The sequence below is a fragment of the Anomalospiza imberbis genome, chromosome 16 (genome assembly GCF_031753505.1).
Source record: "Anomalospiza imberbis isolate Cuckoo-Finch-1a 21T00152 chromosome 16, ASM3175350v1, whole genome shotgun sequence".
Classification (NCBI taxonomy): Eukaryota; Metazoa; Chordata; class Aves; order Passeriformes; family Viduidae; genus Anomalospiza; species Anomalospiza imberbis.
The window spans coordinates 10,048,591-10,062,627 of NC_089696.1; the positions used below are offsets into that span (position 1 = coordinate 10,048,591).

The window sequence follows — 14,037 nt, forward strand, 5'->3', positions numbered from 1 at the left end:
TTTTGTTCCCTGCTGTTCATTGTCCTGGGCTGGTTTCAAAGCAAATGAGCTGTAACTCAGACTCACAGGTCAATAAGATACTGAGCTCTCTGGTCAAGGAAGGCACTTAATCAAATGCTTAATTTAAACATGTAATTAATTGACTGTACTTTGGGAGGTTGAATCAAGGAAATGCAAGATGCTTTTTATTAACTCTTCTTTCTCTAGGCTAAAAATTAGGTTATGTTTTTGTCTTGAAGATGAATGCTTTGGATGCTTGCGTTTTGTGTCTCAATAGTCTCATGTTGCAAATTATCTTGGCAGTATTATAAGATGAACTATAACCTGATTTCACGACTGTGGTTTATGTTTTTTGAGACTAAAAAGAACATATTATATGGAAGAAAGTGGTTTTTAAAAGGTTTCTTTCATGAGGTTGCCTAGGACTTGGACAAAATTTAGCATTCAAGGGAATCCAATAGACAGTCCTGCTAGATATGCTAATAATTTTCTGCTGCTAGTTGAAATATTTAATTCAAAGCTGTTATACTCACACATTTTGTGACTGCTCATTTCTTGTAGCTTTGCTTTAATTCACGTGCTGTGACCACTAGATGGCAAGAGAGCTATGCACGATGGAGGGAAAGAAATACACATTATCTGTAGGCATAAGGCTTTTTTAAGGTTCTTTAAAATGAAACAAGATAGATATTAATGGTAAGCAAATGAAACAGTCTTTATATTGCTCAGACACAGCCTTGGAATTTTTTCTCAAGATTGTAAGTGCAGTTAGTATGTTCATGCTATTGAAATCTAAATATGCCTTGGGATCTGTAACTTTATTTTGGAAACCAGCCCTAGTATTGAGCCAACATCCTGATGAAACTCCTGTTATAAACTTTTAATCCATTTAGGTTCCAGGAGTTTATGAGGTGAGTCATGCTGAAAACACATTATTTTAAATACCTACGTGTGTGTTATTCTCCCTTTTGTATTTTGCCAGCTGGGGATTAACTAACAACAGGTGTGCACTGTCCCAAATGGATAAATTGGTTTTGCCTGGGGCTGAGTGTAGAGTTGTGCAGCTAAACAGAGATATACTTATTGCTGGTCTTAGAAGTGTCAAGAGATTCTGTATTAGAACCAGAGTAAGAATTAGCAGTGTTTGTTATGGGGTGGAACATAAAGACCTCACTTGTGATGCTGTTGCTGGGCTGGGAACAAAATGTGCACTAGGTGTAAAGCAGTGCTGCTGTGAGGATTTTCAGAGAATTTTGGTGCTGTTCTTACCTCTTCACAGTAAGGAAAAGAAAGACCAAGTACATAATATTGGTAATTTGATTGTACATAAAATTGGCAAAACTCCTAGAACTGCACTTCTATATTGCAAAGAAACTTGTAGTTCATTAACCCCTCTCTTTCATGCAGCCTTACTGTTATGAAGAATTCCTAGAAAGGTGGTCAGGATAGATTGTATTACTAATAAACTGTTAAAAAATACAATCACTTTCTTCCCATATTGCCATTTAATTGTGAACATTTTTAGAAGTGGTATTGATACCAAAAAAGCAATCCATGCCTATTTGTTGGTAATAAAAAATATGATTCCAAATGCATGCATGGATATTCTTGGATTGAGCCGTACTGAAGTTTCTCTGTATGGAAATGTTACAAGCCTGCCTTCTCCTCTGATGTTCAGTTGTTGTTCCAGGAATGGAACACTGCTGTGCCTGCCCACTCCTTGTTTCTAGACACCCACTGGCCAGTGACAACACTAGCAATGCTTTCCAGAAATGCAGGGGCACTGATGGTTGATGCTGAGCAGCGCAGATCTTGGGAGCGGGCCGTGGTGGATATTTGTAATCCTGCCTGTGCAGCCTGGCGTGTGTTCCAAGGGTGTCTCCCCAGCAGACCCAAAGCAGCTGCTCGCAGTCACTGACCCTGCTTGGGGTCCCCCCCTGGTTTGCAGAAACGCCTGAGGAAGGAGGTGGTTTGGGGGCTGTGACTGTTCTGCAAAGATGGGAAGATGATGATTAGATTAGATTGGCAAAAGGCAGTCTTGGAGGTTTGGATGAAAAGGATGATTGATTAATCGCAGGTTGTCTGAAAGGTGATAGCTCTAGGATCAAAATACCTCACTTCCAGTCCCATTGAGATTGGGAAAATAGCATGTTTAGGGAAATCAGAGTGATTAAGAGTGGTTCTCAGCTTCTGATCAACTGGCTTCATTGACTCAGCTCAGTTCCTATGAATTTCCTGAAAGTTTGGCTTGCCATTCCTCATTTCTGCTCATCTTTCTCATTTGAAAATCAAATATAGGGCCTGTATCACAAGGAGTGGCCGTAGCCTCAGGGCAAAGAGGTGTGGGATGGCTCAAATCCACCCGGTTCTGGGCGGGCTTGCTCTGGGACTCTGGCTGCATCCACGCTGCCAGCCCTTGGTTTGGGTCACTGCTGGGCGCCGCCCGTGGGCTGTAAACCCTTAACCATTACTTTATTTGGCGTTTTTTGGTTCAAAGTGTCTGAGCTAAGCTGAGGGCTGTGCTGCAGCTTGCCTGAGTAGCATTTGCAGGGAATGGGAGTGCAGGTAGCGGTGCGTGCCCTGGGGCTGGGCAGGGTTGGGGTGGAGGGACACCCGGCCTTTAAGGTGGGTCCTTGCAATGAGCTTTCCTCGGGGTGCAGCTCCACTTTCTGTTGAAAGGTAAGGTGGCAGCAAAGGGGATCCCACATGTGAAGTGGCAGGAGTTATGTAGGGGATGGAGAGCCCTGGGATCCAGGAGTGACCTCAGGAGCTTGTCATCCTTATCTGACCTGTGAGGAGAAGGAGGCACTGGACTTCTGACAACAGTGCCGTAGGCACTGACTTTCCATAGGGTTCTAGGGCAAAATCCTTCCATGTTATTGAGCCAGTGAATTACTAGAGGTACAGGTAATTTACTAGGTAGGAATTGTTTGGGTTGTGATTCAATACAGACATTGCAGCTGCTCAGTTGTTTGGCTTCTGAGAAAAAAGCCTTTTACTGTGTCTTCTGTCCTTTTCACATAAGGGCTATAGGTTCAGCTGTCCTGGGGATATTTTGAAACTAACTGTTCTGGAACCAGAGAATCCAGTTTCTGGATACGGGAGATAAGTTGCTTCCATGCTGCATATTACTGCTGGTCCACCCTAGAATTCACTGAATTAGATATGAAAAATTTAATTAATTTCAGGGTTTCTAAATGTGTTCTGAATATGTTAAATTTTGAAGGTCTTGTTCATATAGAAAGCCTGTATGTTACTGCTGGTCCAAACTGGGAAAAAAAGGATTTAGTGGACCTTCTTTTGACCATGAGATTCATGTCTTTGTCTTAAATTTAGGACAAAATTTTGGTTGAACTAGAATTGATGGGAGCTTTTGATTTAATTTAGAAAAGCCCAGTTTTCTTATTTATGCTCTTAATTTTTTGTTAAGCTTCAAGTAATGTGAATTTTTAGAGAGAAAACATTTACTCAGAAAACTCTTACACTGATAGGATTTGTGAAACATGTTGATAATACTTCTTCCTTCTTTGACTCCTAAAATACTGGGAGCTTGTTGTACATGCCAGGTTTTTATTACCTGGTCTTCATCAGTCAGTTGGTTGTGCTGTTGTAGATGTTTTTTGTTATTATCATGGAATACACTTGCAGCTAAAGATTACATAAAATTTTGTATCTCTACCCACATTTGCTACTCTTGTAACCCTACTTAGCAGCTAAAAGTAAATCAAAAGATCAGTAATGAAGAAACCCTCTCAATTTCCCTCTTTACAATAGAGAGGAGGGTCTAAACTGCAAAATTCAGATAGTAGTTTAGCTCTGAAATTTTCAGAAGATAGGGGATTAGACACTGGTTTTATATTTTTAAATGTGAAAAGTCATTAGAATTACCTGGTTCTACTTTTGGGTGTTCTGTATCTAGAATTTACAGACCAAGGCACAAGGCTGAACTAAAAGTATTACCATACATAGTAATGAATTAAAGAAAAAAACAATTATGATTGTCTCCTTTTTTGGAATATCCAGAAAAGATGTAATGTTGTACTTGAGTTTATTCTAGATCAGTATCCTAAGTCCCCTTCCTCCCCCAGCTGACAGAACAGATGGTTCATCTCTCTCCTACAATTTCTGCATCCTTCAAAATCTCACTGTGAGGAGCCGGGGATAGGTCTTTCTTTAAGAAGTCCTGTCCCTCTAGTGCATTTTAATTCTTAATTCCATGGCTAACTCTTCAAATAACACTTCAAGTATCACCCTGTTATGCTGATTTTCCTGGAAATTACTAAGGGCTGAGATGGTATGTAGAATTAATACTGCTGATGAAAATATCAATACAAGTAGTACTTCAGCAGGACAGGAGAAATGTAAAGGGAGAATGTCTACAACCTTTTTCCCAAAGTTTTTTTATATAAGCCTGTGGTCTTTGAGCAGTCTGTGAGAGCTGTGGGCAGTGTAAACAGTTTAGGTCTGTTTATACCCATGAGTGGCACTTCAGTCAAAAAAGGATTTCCAAATTGTACAGGTGAGATAAGAGCTGTGACAGTGTCACGATAACAGCATTGCCAGCACTGCTGAGGGGAAGGCTGAAATCTTGGGTCTATTATGAGTGACTCTGTATTCATAGTGGAATAATGCCTATAAAAAGAATGAAAACATCCTTGACAGTCAAGGACCAAAATCTGCACTCATGGGAAACAGAAAGGTGAAAGATAGGCAGAGCTGCAGCAAATGGACAAGGAGATCTTGAACACCTTGATGAGTAGTAAAATTAAATAAGTTATTGCAATAACTGTAGGCAAGGGGGGAGGTTGTGCAGAAAGGCAGTAAATTTCTTATGATTTTCTTTCATTGTTAGGAATTTTCCATGACTTCAAGAGAACTATGGCAATTACATAGAAACAAGTCAGGAATGATACCAAAGTGACCAAGTCAAGTGCGCTGTGTAACTGGGAATTTAAACTCATGAATTACTTACATTGATGGATAACTCTTTAGAGGAAATAAGCATTTTGTTATGATGATTCACCAGCTAGCAGCTGGATGCTTTTCCCAAAATATTCAGAAATATTCATCTTGCTAAGTGCAGCCAACAGTTTGTGCTGTTTGGGTAATATTAATGAATTAATATAAAAGTGTGTTATATTTTGTTAGTTCTTAGTTTCTAGACTAAGATGTGGGCCAAAGCCACATCCTTTTTTCAACAGCACAAAGTAGTTGAAAAGGCAGAGAGTGGCTAGGTAGGAATTCCACTTACACAGGAGGAATCCCTTGGTAACAGAGAACCACCACAGCAGCTTGATTTCAACTTTTCTCCAGTGCCAAATCAGTTGAAATTCCTCAGCAAAACAAGAGCTGGGAATTGGTTTTTGCTTCTGAGTTACTCCCAGCTGTCAAAAGTCCACCAAGAAAGTGGGTAGCAGCATATGAATTAGGGCAGTACTGCAGCTTGAATTCTGTTTGATGTTTGTGCTGCTCTGACTCAGTGTGATCTGGATTTCAGCACAGCTGAGGTGGAGTTTGAGGCATGAAGATGGAACTCCCTGGCTGCCACCCACCTGTAGCAGAAGCTACAGCTGGAATCAGGTACAAGTCAAATTCAGACCTTCTTCATTGCAAATTTTGTGTCAGTCTCTTATTCTATTTCTTTAATTTCCAATTTGTCCTGCCCCACCTATGGGTACTATTTGTCAATACAATAAAGAGAAAATACTGTATAAAACAAAGCACATACACACGAAGTAACAGAAGTCCCGTTTCCCATTTTCAGATCTCTAACATAATGTTCCCTTTCTTCTTGCTTTTCTTGCTCATTTTATGACTCTTTCCTGTCTCAATTTCTCTCTGCAGTCATTGATTACTGATATAATGTTTCCCATATCAAATTCAGAGCTATAAAAATAGGCTACAGAGCAGAAAATATTTTAGACAGAGGCTTGTTTAGTTGAGTTAGTGAGGTTATGTGTTGGAGAATAGTGACACATTCATTTATTTATCTGCAGGGAATTGTTAGTGAAGTTTCTTGTTTATGCCTTCTCAGTCTTTCTACTGATTCATTCTCACCTGTTTTCTGAGACTGCTGTGACCATCTAGAAATGTAATGTGACCTACGCAGCTCAAATTCATTAGAACACGAGGATCATGAAGCAAGAGGTCTAGCAGAGACATTTTAAATGAGGATGTAATATAGGTAGCTTTTTACTTTTATGAAAGTGTGAAAGTATGAGTTACATTTTCATTAAGTTAAGGCAACGAGGTCTTCAGCATGATTGGTGTACCTGCTGTACAGACAGCTCTGTGAAATAAGCCAGAAGCAGTGTTCTTCCCATTACTTCCTCCTGCTTTTATTGATTTAAGTGAGGCTCTGGGGTATGTGATCCTATCCTGATGCCTGAAGATTTATTCATATAACTCCCCATGCATCAGCATGATATTATACCACTTGTTCTCTGGAGAAAATAATTAAGTGAATTACTAACGCATAAAATGCTCAAGTTTAAATGCTTAAATATTCCATTTGATGCAGTTATATATAGTTTAATGTAATAAATGCAGTATCCTCTTAGGGTGCCATGGCTTTAATCTCCATTAAATGGAATATTAATTACCAGTTGATTCCGATTTTGTCAAGGTTGTTTTGTTGTCTTATTCTTCAACAAGACCAGAAGGTGAAAAAGGACTAACCTGTATATAAATTAAAACCAATCAACAGAGTTCAGAGCAATAGTGTCATTACTTTGGGGCTGCAGTTATAAATACTTTGCTATCACAGAGTTTTTAAAATGAGACAGAAACTTAATCTATTGACTGACTTGTAAGAGAAGTTGCTCGTGGCGGTGGCAGGGTATTTCGTCATACGTGCAGGTGTTGCAAAGAAAGGGAGAGTAACCAAATACAACCAGGGATGGAGCAGGTGGTGGAGTTCAGCCTTTCACTGAAGGAACTGGTGTGAGAATGCAATTCCAGAGCAGCTCCGTGGAGCACTCAGCAATGAGTGGATGCACATGAAGCTCCCAGTATCCTGCTCAAAAAGCCAACAAATAGCTTCCAGCTGTGTGTAAGCTGCTGAGAGATGCAACAGTTAATTCTTTTTCTGAATACCTTTTTTTATTTTTCTTTGTGTGTTAGAAAGCCTAATCCATTGACATTGAACATGAAAGATTGTTTAATTTTTGGGGAAAAAAAAGAAAATATTTTTTAGTCCTAAAGTTGCTTAGATTTCACTTATAGTGAAACAAAATGTGTGGGTTTGTCTATATTGTTTAAAAGAAAACAAAAACCTGTAATATTTTGCAATATTTTGTCTTATTTACATCAGATGTTTTCTTTTGCACATAGAGTTTTGTTTGCCTGGGAATAGAGCTGTCAGTCCCAGATTTTAAACATGTTTTTTTTTTTTTTTCTAAATGTTTGCCTTTTTGTCTTGTTTCACTATGGAAACAAGCATTTTAGCCCAACAAATTCATAGTAAAAATACAGCTGAAATTCACCTTTTTTTTTGCAAACCATAGAAATGTGTGTTTGTGTATTCTGGTTGTATTAAAATCCTCTGAACACAAAATCCGCTTCAAGGGCCAGGTCCTAATATTCATCTATCTTTATGATTCCTACTATATCCCTTTCCCTTGATACAGCTGTTATATAAATGTCTGTGTATTGTAGTGGAAATTGAACACTGACAGTGCAGGAGAGGCGCATGAAGGGGAGGAGGATGGATTGTTCCAGCAGAGTGGTGTGTGTGTTTGGGTGGTGCCCACTTCATTCACTGCATCCTTCCAGCACCAAGAGCTCTGCTCAGTGCTGGCTAATTCCAGGAACTGAAACTGTATCTAAATGCAAATCTCATCCTTTGGAATCAACTTTCCTTTGGGTCCTGGTAAGAAAATTGAGTGTGTGCTGGCTTTGCTTCTGTGTATTGTTAGCTGGGAGCTCACCCACCCATAGGCCATCAATGCCTGGGCACTTACTCCAACAACTCAGATTTTTATGCTTTGGCCCAGAGTGCAAAATGAGAAATAGATTAAACTGTGCTATTGTTGATTCACACTTCCACTTTACCTGCTCTCCATGTAACAGAGGTTTTGAACAGGATCTATGTTACAGCAGTTTTACAGCCCAACTCAATTTAGCAGTTCTGCACCAAGTACAAGAAACTATGAAGTTTGGTTCATCTTTCAAGTAGCTTTTGCATCATTCCGCCTGTCCCCCTCCCTGATATTTTTCTCACTTTGATGCTAATGAGGGGCCAGAGAATCCAAAAGCTAATTAACATTCCTGGTCATAGCTGTGCAAACGTAAGAAGAAAATTGATCTGCCAATGTTGATCTCAAGTGTAAAAAGTAGAGATGCATTGCTAAGGTATCTTTCATCTGAATAAAAAGGAGGACTTTTTTCAGGAGCTGCTACTGCATTTTCCTGCACTATTTCTCATCAGCATATTGAACCTCTTCTTCACAGGCTTTGCTCAGCTGTTGTTGAATACCATTCTAGGTTGTGTAAATTCATGGGAGTGTGGTTTGGGGAAAAGTTGGCAAAATGAAGCTGTAAATTGTTGGGAAGTGTTTAAATTGAGAACAGTGTTGCAAGTTTCCCATGGAGATTTAGGGCTGATTAACTTAACAGAACTGAAATATATTTTTCAATTTATATTCAAATAATGTTCATTGTTATTTTCTATAATATGAACTTTTAAGATCTCCAAGGGGAACATTTCTCCACAGATAGATGTCTTCTTTACAATAAACCCCAGTGTTGCCATTGACCTTGAGTATTTTCAAGAGAGAAGAGGAGGCAAATAAGTGCAATTTCTGCCCTTGTTTACCAGTCATCTCTGAATGTGCCAAATGTCACAGCTGCCACTGACTTTGAGGAACCCCAGGCTTTGAATGGTATGAAGTCCAGATATAACATTTATTTTGATGGTATTAGACAATGACAGTTAATGCATTTCAGTTATTCAGGAATATAATGTAATAGTACACAAATTATTCTAGGGTGAGTAAATTTAGCTATAGTGTAGGTTCTACTGTCTAGAATCCTGATCTTAAACTTTCCAGGGCCTCAACTTTGGGGTGCTTCAAGTAGCAGTTCTTGTGGTCAGAAATGTGTTCCTACCCATGAAAATTATTTAATAGAATCATAGAATATCCTGAGTTGGAAGGGCCCACCAGGGTTATCAAAGTCCAACATTTTTGGAAGAATGCATGTAGCTGTTTTTTTGTAATTCTTATTGGAAGAAAACCAGCAGGACTTAGGAGATGGCACTTTGAAAGGATTAGTAACTCATTCAAAGTTGTTAAGGAAAATTGGAGCAACTAAGGCAAGGGGAGAGTCAGGGCAGTCATGCTTGTTCATGAATTGCTAGGGAATTAAAGAACAAGTCCTGTGACTGAGAAGGACTAGAAAGAAGTCAAATATAGGAGTTATTTGAGGCTTTGTACACTGATTGATACATTATTATATTATCTGCCTAGAGTAATGGTGAAAAGCAGGGTGTCAATACATAGTAATGCCATAAATTTATATAAATTAGGCAATTTTAGAAAAGACTACTAAGAGCTCTAGGACAATGTAATAGAACTTGGTAATAAGATGTCAGATTAAATTCAATTTAGATAAGTGCATGGGAATTAAAGTATAAATCACTTCAGCCCATGCAGTTCTAAATCAGTCCTTGAGAAAATTGCTTGATATTATATTGGAATATTTGAAAAACACTACTTGGATTATGTAAGTAATGATTATAGTAAAAAGTGTGAAAAAGGCATAGGTATTTTAAAATGGTATGGACACTTTTATTGCACTTCTTGATTCTTGATCATTGATTATAATGGTTCCATAAAGTGTTCCAGATTCCAGTGGCTTGGTAAAAGCACACAAATCCCATTCACAGTGGGTGGCTCTAGTATCTGGCTTGTAGATTTAAAACTAGAGGTTTAGATAGTAATGTAAATTTCTTTTCTTTTTTTTTTTCCCAAAAGAAGGAGGTTCTTGTATTTTTTAAGTTCTGATGAAAACCAGGTTTTTGAGTTGTATTGGATCTAATCAAGCTTGGGAGATTATTTCCATAAAGGTGTGCAAGATCCGAAATGTCAAATTCCATGAGCAGGGTATACCCTCACAAGTAAATGGTAGTCCTGTGAGCATCATTATTCACTTTCCATAATGAAATGATGGCTGAATTAATCTCTCTGAATGCTTAAAAATAACAGCCCTAAACTGAAACCTAATCTAGGAAATCTGATGAAAATCAGCATTTTCTAGCCTTGTTTAATTCTGCTGTTTTCCTGAAAGCACTAGAAACTCTGGTTGAGATGGTGAGAGCAGGATATCACCTGCAAGACTGAGACCTGTGTGTTTGGGTAGTGAAAATTCTGATCAAAACTACACATTGAGGCTGCAATCTGCAGTAAGACCACTTATGACTAAATAATTGCAGATTTGACCATAAGCCTTTTCTGAATTCTCTGCTAATCTATAGAAGAGCTGATTGCATGTTGAATTTTTGCTGACACTTTCTCCACGGTTTTATCAATCCCTGCCCACTCTGTAGAAGTCTTGAAGAGAACTTGAGCTCTCTGTAACTTTGCAGCAGTCCTCGTGTTGTCCTTGTAGTTCTAATTCAGTGTGAAATATTCCCTTTCAGAATTGGTTTATAATTGAACTCCAGTAAGATCACTCACCTTGTCACCTATTAATATGAAAAGTTCTGTATTTTAGAGAGAAGACATTGATCACTTTATTTCTGTGTTAGTAGTAACAACTACTGTCAAATTATCACAGATAAAGGACATATCTTTTTTTTTTTTTTTCATTATTGGCAAGAGAAGTATGCTTAGTCACTGCAGTTAATTTTGGTTATAGTTCCAGAGCCTTATAGTGAGTAATTTCAGTCTCTATTTTTGGTTGGCTCTGGAGATTTAAAAAAGTTTGGAACAGGTTTTAAAGCAAGGTTTTGATGTCATCTTGAATGACATTGGTTGCCTTTTCACATAATTTTGATGAAATCCTTTGCTTTTGTAATTTGTTTCACCAGTACAGCTAAATCTGTCATTCATTCCCAAATAATCCAAGCCCAACTTGCTTTGCAGCTCAGAGGATTAATATAGACTGCTCAGTGTTACATGCTTTAATACTATCTGGGGTAAAAACCCGTTTCCTCACTATCTGTTTTCAGAAGCATTAAAATGTTTTACAATTTCAGTCCTTATACTTTGTCTTCGATAGCTCTGTTGTAAAACTGTGGAAGCAATAAATCCTTTCTATCTTTAATTGAATCCTTTGATATCACTCTTCAGGGCAGTCTGGGCTTTGCAGTTACTTGCACGTATTCAGTAGGAAAGTCTGTTCTTGTAGTTTTTACTCCTTGTCCTTCAACATGGTGAATCTCATGGCCACCAATGTTTTCCATATTGTGTGGTCACTGTTTATGCCCTTCCCCTTTGCTGCACAGAGCTCTTGTTGGCTTCTTTTTTCCTTTAGACCCCTTGAAAAAAATATTGGGGCTGTTCAAACCAGTTCAGTTCCTCTCCTTGCCAGCTCTAGCATTTGGCCCTAGCTCTGTGCAAACTGAGTGCTGATGGCCAGAACCCTGCCCTGAGTCCTGCTCTGGCTGTGCAGACAGATTCAGAGCTGTTTTGTGGGGAAATATTGCCAGTGCAACGTCCAGAAAAAAATGTGTGTCTTTCTGAGTTTCTTAGGAAAACCTTGTTTTTTAGAGGTAAGAATTATTCAACTTTGGCACCCAAAAAGTATTTGCAAATGGCAACAGTTGTCTGAAACATTAGGCTTAAGAAGTTTCTCTTCTGTGTTGTTTCTTTTTTAAAAAATGAAGCTAGGGCTGCTATGCAAGATATGGCATGTGCATGATATCCTGCTTTGGAGACTCTATAACACTACTGTGCAGGTAGGAAATGGATTTCTTTCCCTTTGCAGTCTCTTTTAGTTTGATTTTTTAGGTAGCAGAGAAATGTAGCTCAATTCCTAACCAAAACACTCTGTTGTACCAACATTGTTCATCCAGTTATTGAATTTTTTATATTGTATAAAAACATGAGCAATATCTTTGCTATTCACACGCTGCTTATTCTTTGCAAATTTTTCCTTGTAAAAAAAACAAAAAGCCAACACAAAAACCTCCTCTAGAACACTGTAAGAAATAAAGTATAGTAAAGTAAAGTAGCCAGTAACTGGGATGGATATGATTGCACTGAGAAAAGGATGCCACGCTCCTTTAGGAATTATCTTGTTTATATTGCTTTTAAGTCACTGAACATGTCCATGGTGAAATATAGACTTATATTTACAGAACTCTGAACAGTGTCTAACTGAGTTTCAGACTTATGTAGTTAATAAAAGAAGCTATTCTCTTCAGACAGACTTGAATTCTTATTAAATGTATAAGTTTCATTTTGGACAGCAGGTTTCTACATACTGGAAGCCTCAGGCTAAAGCAAAAAGCAAAGGGAACTTGTATGTGTTTGTAAGTACAGTGCAGAAGAGAAGATTCCTGTTTCTGCTGTCAGGACTCCAACTAGTTTATTTGTAAGTTGGGTCTTTTTCTCTTTAAGAAGGGCAGGTAAAAATGCAACTTATAGAGAAAGTAGTTTTATTTCTGTTGCTTTCAAGGAGCTTTTGTACTTTTAATTAGAAAAAAGGCATTGAAGGCAGGTGGGAAAGGGGAAAAACTGTTGTTTCTTAATGAAAATTTTTTTCTGTCCTGCAGAAAGAGCAATAGATATCCTACTGAGAATTTTTACTAGAATTAATGGAACTAGTGGTAGAAATGATTCTGTAAGGAATGAGAAAACAAGGCCTGAATTAATAAAGCCTTACAATACAGTACCATGCAGTAAGTGCAGAAACTTCTTGTTTTTCACAGTCTGAAAACAAAGAGAAGTCATACAACTTGAATATGGCATACTTTTTCTGTTTCAGCCAGAAAATTAATCCAAATTGTTAGTTCTTGACACTGTCTTACACCCCAATTAGAAAACAGCTTTTTTTAAAGCTTAGAAGTGGTAAAGTCATCGACATATTTGGGATAAAAGGCTATGTAGACAACATTGTCTGACTTGAAAAGCAGACCTGAATCAAATGAAAGAACACATTAAAAGCTGCATTTTAAGTATGGTGATTTTCACAGCCATGCCCCTGTACTTGTAAAACCTCCAAAAATCAGACATTTTTTCTGTAACTTGGTTTCAGTGTTTCACTGAAAAGATATTCTCATAACTGAATGGCTGCTGTGAGCTTTGCCATCCAACTTAATTGCTTCCATTTCCAGGCAAAATGGCTCTCCTGAATTCTGCTCTGGGTTTTTTCTTTTGCCTAGTGGAAGACCAAAAATGCTCCCTCATGGAGGCAGTCCCATATAGCAGAAGGTGAGCGGGCATTTGGAAATGGATGTTTGAAAACTGCTGATCTCACCTGCTGATGGGTGGGAGAAGTGACAGCAAATTCCACATCACGTAAGTAGGAAATGCATGTGTGTCACTGGCACTTCTGCCTGAGGCTGGATTCTTCCAGGTGCCCAACACAACACAGATTTTTGAAGCAGCTGCTGCTGTGAATAAACATGTGTGAGAGTATTTATCTAGAATGCAAAGCTTAAAAAGCGTTTTGGAACCATATCACTGACATGTGGCACAGCAGTTGAATTGAGTGGAATCATTGTTCTGGTGCAGACTTTACAGATAACAGTAGGAGAAGCAAAACTCAGGAAAGGTGCAGAGAGCCTTATGGGGTGATTTACAGAGGAGCTGGATGTGACAATGCGAGTCAGTCTGAAAAAAAAAAATAACAGCCCACAAGGTAAAACAGTGGAACAGCTTTTCCTCAGAGTGAAAGGATGAAGACAAACAGACGAATGTAGGAGGAATAAAATAAATCAGCTGGTAACACTGTCTTTGAATGCAGTTTTAAAAGGGAATAAAATTGCTTTTTTGTGCTTTTTAGATGTTTCATCTTTTTAAAGAAGAAATTAAGGTGTCTCTTGATTCTCTACTTATTAAAAATGAAGTGTTGCCTGATTCTGTGAGCACC

At 38.3% G+C, this 14,037-nt stretch overlaps 1 long non-coding RNA gene across 1 annotated transcript; it reads left to right on the top strand.

The window, feature by feature from the left end:
* Window positions 1-4,858: 4,858 nt before the first annotated feature.
* LOC137483693 (uncharacterized) lies at window positions 4,859-9,796 on the top strand. Its single transcript, XR_011004596.1, has 3 exons — window positions 4,859-5,406; window positions 5,498-5,580; window positions 8,715-9,796. It is a non-coding gene; the product is annotated as an uncharacterized lncRNA (long non-coding RNA).
* The last annotated feature ends 4,241 nt before the right edge of the window (window positions 9,797-14,037 follow it).